Here is a 7654-nt window from a genome sequence, read left to right as displayed (position 1 = left end):
CTGTGAGGGGAATGGTCTTCCCCTGGGATATCAGCTCAAAGCTTATGGAGAGAAGGACTACACAGGTGTATGTTAGAGCCAGCAGCTCTGGGCATGGATGACTGGGCAAGCCAAGTGAATGGCTCGAGGCTCCTGATGTGAAGGAAGAGACTGTGGACATAGGGATCCCAGGCCTGCAGGGTCAGCGTTCTGATTGCCCACAGGGGCTCTGGGTGTCAGTGGAGCAGAGAGGTGGAGGGGCTGAGATGCCAGCTGCCTGTCCCAAGGCTAGAGCAGGAGGGAGCAGAAAAGCACGTCGTGTGGCCCATCTTTGTTTCTGCACGTTTTTCTGTCCAGACACCAGGCTATAGGGAAGACTTGATTCTCACTTTTTAAAACCGCTTTAGCTATTCTAACTCTCTACTTTTCCACTGCATTTTTTTAAAAGGTAAATGCATATATATATGCACCGCTGGAAGTGCTAAAATTTTCTGTTTCCATTTAACAGTTTGCCGTAGATATGTTTCCAATACCTATAGATCTAACTCAGTTAAATAACAACAATAAACCAAAAAGCAGATTGATAGTTGTTTTATGTAAAAGCACTGAAGATTTACTTAACTAGTCCCTTACCATGTTTTCTAAATATTGTGATTAAGCAATGCTGATATCAACGTTGTTATACGTGTAGTTGCACACATGTTCCCGTACACCCATTTCTTGTCGTCTGACTGCTTGGTAAAGACTAAGAGACCAATTACATAGTCAAATTTTCAGTCCTGTCCTTTATGGCTTCTGAGCCTTGGCTTTTAGACTTCAGCAGCGTCTCGACTCTGAAATTACAGAATGAAATGTCTTCCGTGCTCCCTTTCTGTGTTACTGTCACTGTTTCAGCCTATAGTTCACACAGCCCAGTCCCCTGCAGAATCTCCGTTGCTCAGGTTCGCCTGGGCCTTGCAATCTCGCGGGGAGGGCCTCTCCGCTGCGCCCTCCCGCTCTCCGCCCGCCCTGGGCCGCCTGGGCCTCTGCCGCCTGGGCCGCTTCGCGCCGTGCTGTCCCGAGCGGGGAGCCCCCTCCAAGGCAGAGGCCCCCGGCGAGCTCGGGCGTTCGGGCGATAGGCGCCACTGCGGCCTGCCGGTGACGGCGCCTCGTCCCGTGGACGCTCGAACCGGTTGTCGTGCGCCCCCGGCGGCCGCCTGCAGAGCGTCCCTTTCCTTCGGCGACCTTCACAAGGGCTGCTATTCAGCCGGCAAACGCGGAGAAGAGCTCCAGAGGCCAGCAGCACTGGCGGTGATAACCCCGGTGCTTCGGAGGCCTGGGCACGCCTGCTCTTGCTAAAGATTGGGTCTGGAGTGTTTCGGGAGGCGGCCTGGCGCCGTCGGGAGAGGTTCGTATGGCTGCTCGCTCGGGTCGACCAGCATCTCCCCGAGCCCATGCATTCGCGGGGGCTCGGAGCATACAGAGAGAGGATTTTCCCCGCCGGAGCGCTGGTGGCTCGGCGGCCAAACTCTTGGGTCACCGTTTGGGGCGTTCGTTTTCCTTTTGCGGTACTCCCGCTCCAGAATACGAGGCTTGGCCAGCCCGCCCGAATCCTGCCCGGAGTGCTCTCTGGCGGTCGCGCCGGGGCCCCGTGTACTGCCATGAACGCGTTCTGCTCCCGCTTGCCTTGAATGGTCAGGTTTGCGTGGTGAGGCCGTGTCTCTAGGAGCTGGAAAGCGGTCGGGACGTTTTCTCTGCCCCCGTGTACCGCCTGGGCTACAACTCGCGGGTAAGAGATTGTGCCCCGCGCGATGTCCTGGATCACATTCGGTTTTCCCGTTTCGGGTGAGTTGCCTTGTCTCCGTCGGCGTACCGCGCTGGGTTCCGGCTCTCCTGCCCTGGAGTGGGGAGGGGCCGAAGGCGGCGCTGGGCTGCGCGCCCGGCCCTCCCCGCGGCACCGCGGGTTCTCGCCGCCTGGGGCTCAGGTCCGCAGCAGAGTCGGGAGACGGGGAAGCTGTTCCCCTACGCCTACCGTTGTTTCTCCGGACTCAGATCGTCTGAGGCCAGGCTTGGGACTTCGCGGGGACTGCCTGTGGTCCCATCTTTTCCCCTTGCGGCCCTGGACACCACACACGAGTTCTCACCGCGGGTGATAAGAGGGAACGTGGCAAGTGAGTAAGAAGGTCGCTCCCTGCGCGGTTCCAGTCCTCCCTGGGTTCGGCGGTCAGAAGCGCCAAACAAATATTTGAGACAGAAAGCGTCCGTGGCCGTCCGGTGGAGGGAATCTGGGGAGACGCGAGCCTGGCGCCCGTTTAGTCTCAGAAGAACCTCTGAACACGCGTGAAGGGGAGGATGCGAGAGAGAAATGCGGACTCGGAGGGAACGCGTGCGGAGTGGTGGTGCTGTGCCTTCCCTCTGCGATCCGGATTTGTCCCGGTGGCGTTCATGCTCTGTGGTTGTAGCTGGGTGATCACGGTCGACTAGATAGCCAGGTATCTTTGGTACCTTAAAATTTGCTATGGTTTTGGTGAAAAAGTAAAGGCAACCCACTCCAATACTCCTTCCTGGAAAATCCCAGGGGCGGAGGAGCCTGGTAGGCTGCAGTCCGTAGGGTCAGACAGGACTGACTTCACTTTCACTTTTCACTTTCATGCATTCAAAGAAATGGCCACCCATTCCAGGGTTCTTGCGGGGAGAATCCGAGGGACGGGGGAGCCTAGTGGGCTGCCATCTATGGGGTCGCACAGAGTCGGACACAACAAAGCAACTTAGCAGGAGCAGGTTTTAGTAGATGAAAGTGAAATCTATAATAATGAAAATTACTATTATCGTCTGTAATTAAGTTTATCTACAGAACAGCTGCTCAGTTTGAAGACCCAAAAGGAGTTTCAGTCTGTCTAAATATTTAAAAGCAGAGAAAACTACAACCCCGAGGCCTGGCCCCATCCCCCGCAGCAGCCATTCGGGAAATCCAGGCCCCCAAACTCTGCTGCAATAGGCCTCAAGGGTCCGGTTTTGGTCAGTGACTGTTTCCGCCTGTATCCTTTCCAATTAGAAACAAATCAGGGGGAACATGTTCCTCTAAGCAATCCCCTGGGCGCCTCTCTTCCCCGCAGCCTGCCCCCAGCTTCCCTACATCACAAGCTCTGAGCAGGACATGCCTTCCTGGTTTGCTACCATTCCTATGCGTAAGTCTCAGCCTAATGCAGGTGGTGCTGGCTGACCCCTTGCACCGCAAAGAGTAGCGGCTAAATGCACTTCCTGATCTGTATTTTAAGGTCTTTATAAACATGATAATGGAAGCATAATATTGCGTCAGGAACATGTGTAACATTGTTAACGATTTCCTTACTATTAATAGGGCTCCTTATAACTTTTCCATCCTAAAACGAAAGCTATTCCAGGAGTGGGGAGAGGCTCAATAAGCAAGTGATATACAAATATAATATATATATATAATTATAGCTAATTTGGATTGTTGTAGGGCAGAAACCAACACAAAATGGTAAACACCTTCATGCACTGGAGAAGGAAATGGCAGCCCACTCCAGTGTTCTTGCCTGGAGAATCCCAGGGACGGGGGAGCCTGATGGGCTGCCGTCTATGGGGTCGCACAGAGTCGGACACGACTGAAGTGACTTAGCAGTAGCAAGAAAAAATTTTAAAAGAAATAATACTAAAGCTATTTGAATGCCTTTTGTATGCAAAGACATGGTTCCACATTACTTTTTTCAGTTTCCGTAGAATTCTAAGATTGGCATGATAAGAGCTTTACTGACATCTTTTAAAAATTGCTTTCTAGAAACAGCCCTTTATGTATTTGTGTACTGCTCACTAGCCTTCATTTAATTGCCAAACTTTGAAAAAAAATTAATGTGGAGGGAATTGTTTTATTTTTTACTTTGAGATCAATATTTTATCTTTTTGTGTTTTTATTGATTGTGGAATCTCACCTGTGTGTCCTCCGATTGATATTCGATAGAGACTCAAAGGGATCATTTAGCAGCTGTGGCACTTTTTCTCTGAGTAGCTCCCTCCTTTCTGATGCCCTGCCACACAGATCGTAGCCTCCGTGGCCTCCCAGCTCACCCGTGTTCTCAATTCAGATTCTGCCAGAATGTTCATGGGCTCCTCTGCCTGCAGTTGGAGCGTGAAAATCGCCTGAAGGCAGAGAGCTGCGGAGTCATCAGGTTGGTGTGAGTGCTCACATTCACGCCAGGAACCCCAACACTGCCTGCTGTTCAGGGTCTGAGAACAGTTTCCTATTTTGCTCCGCTTTCTAATTCCCAGTGGTAGGTGAGCAAGTTAGACACTGTTCCTCTTATCCTTGCAGGAAGGGGAACCCTCTCCAGGGCCCTAGAGTGGGCTCACACGTACTGACAAAGCAAGAGACTCGGCTGGAGGGGCGCCCAGGAGGACAGCAGCAGGGTGAGGAAGCCCAGGGGACTTCTCCGCCACGTGACCTCCGGTCTCAGGTTTTATGGTGATGAGGTTTGGTTTCCAGGTTGTCTCTGGCCAAGCATTCTGACTCAGGGTTCGTTTTATGTATTTTGCTCAGCTTTCTAATTACCAGTTACTACGGTGAGGAAGTCCAGACACTCTTTGTATTTATTTGGAAGCAGAAATCACATTTTATTTTAAGAGAAAATTATACTTTTAATCAATAATTTAAAACCACCTAACCACACATGCTTGAAGGTGTCTTTTGTTTCATATTCTGTTTTGCTCATTAACATGTTAAAATGAAATACCAGGAGAAACACTTAGATGGCTTTCCTCACCGCCTAGAAGAACTCTATGCCAGTAAATCCGGGGTAAGGTCTCAGGCATCTCTGAATTTGAATCCTTCAGGTACTATCAAGTCACCGAGGCAGTTTTTGCTCCTGTTTTCATAAGATCTGTTGGAATAAGTCACACTGAATTCTCCCACAGCTTATACTGTGGAGAATTTTTTTTTCCTGAATCCCAGTGTCCATCTTCTTGTATATCAGTGTTCATCCCAGTGTGGGTGGGCAAAGTGTATTATAATAGTACAGCGTCCACTCAGCGCACTGCTGTGCAGGAAAGCGTGTCCTGAGGGAGGACAGTTCCCACGGCGTTGTCAAAGAAATAAGAGCAGCATGTAACAAAACACCGTGCTTAATAGGCCACTATTTGTGTTTAATTAGGGCATGAAGGAGGAATATATTTTCATGTTTGCTTCCAAGGAACTCTAGAAGGATCCGTAAAAAACAAAATACTACCTGTGGAGGGCAGATGGCCCTGGACACACAGGCTAAATGATAGGAGGCACAAATTAAGGCAAAGTATATCATATACCTGTATTATAACCTCTTTGGAATTTTCAGTAAATTGAATTTTTTAAAACCTCCAAAGAATAAAATGCATTTTACTGTTTTTTATTTTACTGTTTTTACCAACTGAATGAATTTCTGGTTTGTTTTACCAAGGCTGTTGTTTTCCTTCTCTAAAATGTCTATTCATGAGTCTTTTCTGGTGGTTTTGATGTTTTTATTTTAACTTTGATAAGAAACAAAGGAAAACATTTTTCTCAACACCCAAGGTAGTTTGTCCTTTTTTCCTCCTTTTCTTTCAGATACTTTGTATACTTTGTGGGTTTTGGCACTATTTTCATAACTTTTATTTGCAAGAAAGAGGATAAAGCTATGCTAGTTTGCTAGGGTCGCCAGAATAAAATACCGCAGACTGAGGCTTAAATAACAGAGTTGCATCTAGGTTATCCAACCTTATAGCATTCAGCTGTTCAGAGTTCTCCCTTAGTGTTCTGTTTTCTCGTATCAGCAGTTATGTTTCCTCTTCTGTTCTTGATTTTAGTTGTCTTTTCTCTTAGTCAGTATAGCTAAAGATTTGTTACTTATGTTAACCTGGTTGAAGTAACTTTTGTTTAAAATTGATTTCTTTGGTTTTCTTCTTCTGTGTATTTATCTGAGAGCTAATCTTTACTATTTTCATTCCTCCTTCTAGCTTTGAGTTTGGTTTGGTCTCCCTTTTCTGCCTAGGTGTAAAGATAGGTTGCTTATTAGAGCTTTCTTTTAAATGTATGCATTAACAGCTTTACATTTCATTGTTGGTGATGTTTTTGCAGAATCTCGTACATTTTGGTATGTTCTGTTTATATTTTGATTTGTCTCCAGGTATTTTCTAAGTTCCTTTTTTATTACTATTACTTTTTAGCCTACTGGTTATGTAAGAGTGTGTATAATCTTCGCATACTTGTGGATTTTCCCACCTTTCCTTCTACTATTAGCTTCTCGTTTCGTTGCATTGTGTCAGGAAACAGTTCCTTTGTATGATTTGAGTCTATTTATAGCGGACTTATTTTCTGGCCTAACATATGGTCAGTTTTGGAGAATGTTCCCCGTGCACTTGTGAAAAGTATGGAGTCTGTCTGTCTCTGCCCGGGTCACACGGTGCCCTAGCTGCACGGTTCTCAGGGGTCATCTCTCACTGTCGGGCGCGGCTGTTGGGTCGGGCAGCCATTTTCATGCATTACTCACAGGGGGAGATCACTGGGACAAAGGGGACGCCTTTCTGTCAGCCGGTGACTCTCAGTACCCCATTCTATGGCAGACAGGCTAAGAGTGAGCTCTGGTACGTCCCGGGAGCCTCTCTCAGACTCACCCCTTGGCTACATTCTCAGAAACTGGAATGGACTGCAGCACATCAGGCCTCCCTGTCCATCACCAACTCCCAGAGCTTGCTCGAACTCATGTCCATTGAGTTGGTGAGGCCATCCAACCATCTCATCCTCTGTTGTCCCCTTCTCCTCCTGCCCCCAATCCCTCCCAGCATCAGGGTCTTTTCCAATGAGTCAGCTCTTTGCACGAGGTGGCCAAAGTATTGGAGTTTCAGCTTCAGCATCAGTCCTTCCAATGAACACCCAGGACTGATCTCCTTTAGGATGGACTGGCTGGATCTCCTTGCAGTCCAAGGGACTCTCACAAGTCTTCTCCAACACCACAGTTAAAAAGCATCAATTCTTCGGGGCTCAGCTTTCTTTATGGTCCAACTCTGTGTTCACTCTTGCTGTTGTAGCCACACGTTCTATGAAACAAACTCACTCAGAAGGACAATGCAGATAGTGGAGTGCAGTTTATTACACTGGTGGGCCCAAGGCAGAGTCTCCTCTTAGCCAAGGACCTTGACCAGTTTTTCTGAAAACCTTATATACCCTAAGTGTACATGTCCAAACCCACCTCCCCAAATTCCCTGAAACTAGTCTGAACAAAGGAAAAGAAAGATACAAAGTTAACTTGTGATTCATATGCCTTAAGCCTAGGTGGTTAACAGTGGACGGTTATCAATAGGCCTGTGGTCATACCCCAATAAGCATCATAGAATTTATTATTCTATTTGGTTACACAGATAATTAGGGTATTCTTTTAGAAAACAGAGAGTCTAGGTATGGGCCGTGGGGCTCTTCCATCCAAGGGGCCTGGTTTTCCAATTGGTATGTCATTTCCATAGATACTGGGAATATAGCTCAAAGTCCATGGTCTGGCCCAAGATGGAGTCCTGCTTTCAAGATGGAGCCTGTTCTGTCTGTTTCCTCCTTCACTGCCATCTCCTGTTTGACCACTTCCAATCTGCCTTGATTTATGGACCTAACATTACAGGTTCCTATGCAATATTGCTCTTTATAGCATTGAACCTTGCTTCTGAGACCAGTCCCATC

General features: G+C 47.9%; 1 long non-coding RNA gene across 1 annotated transcript; it reads left to right on the top strand.

Moving 5' to 3' along the window:
• Positions 1-3617: 3617 nt before the first annotated feature.
• On the top strand, positions 3618-5477 carry LOC120877742. Its single transcript, XR_005724387.1, has 3 exons — positions 3618-4148; positions 4292-4386; positions 5127-5477. It is a non-coding gene; the product is annotated as an uncharacterized LOC120877742 (long non-coding RNA).
• The last annotated feature ends 2177 nt before the right edge of the window (positions 5478-7654 follow it).

The sequence above is a fragment of the Oryx dammah genome, unplaced genomic scaffold, assembly GCF_014754425.2.
Source record: "Oryx dammah isolate SB20612 unplaced genomic scaffold, SCBI_Odam_1.1 HiC_scaffold_18, whole genome shotgun sequence".
NCBI lineage: Eukaryota > Metazoa > Chordata > Mammalia > Artiodactyla > Bovidae > Oryx > Oryx dammah.
This window is presented reverse-complemented; position numbering and strand designations above follow the sequence as displayed.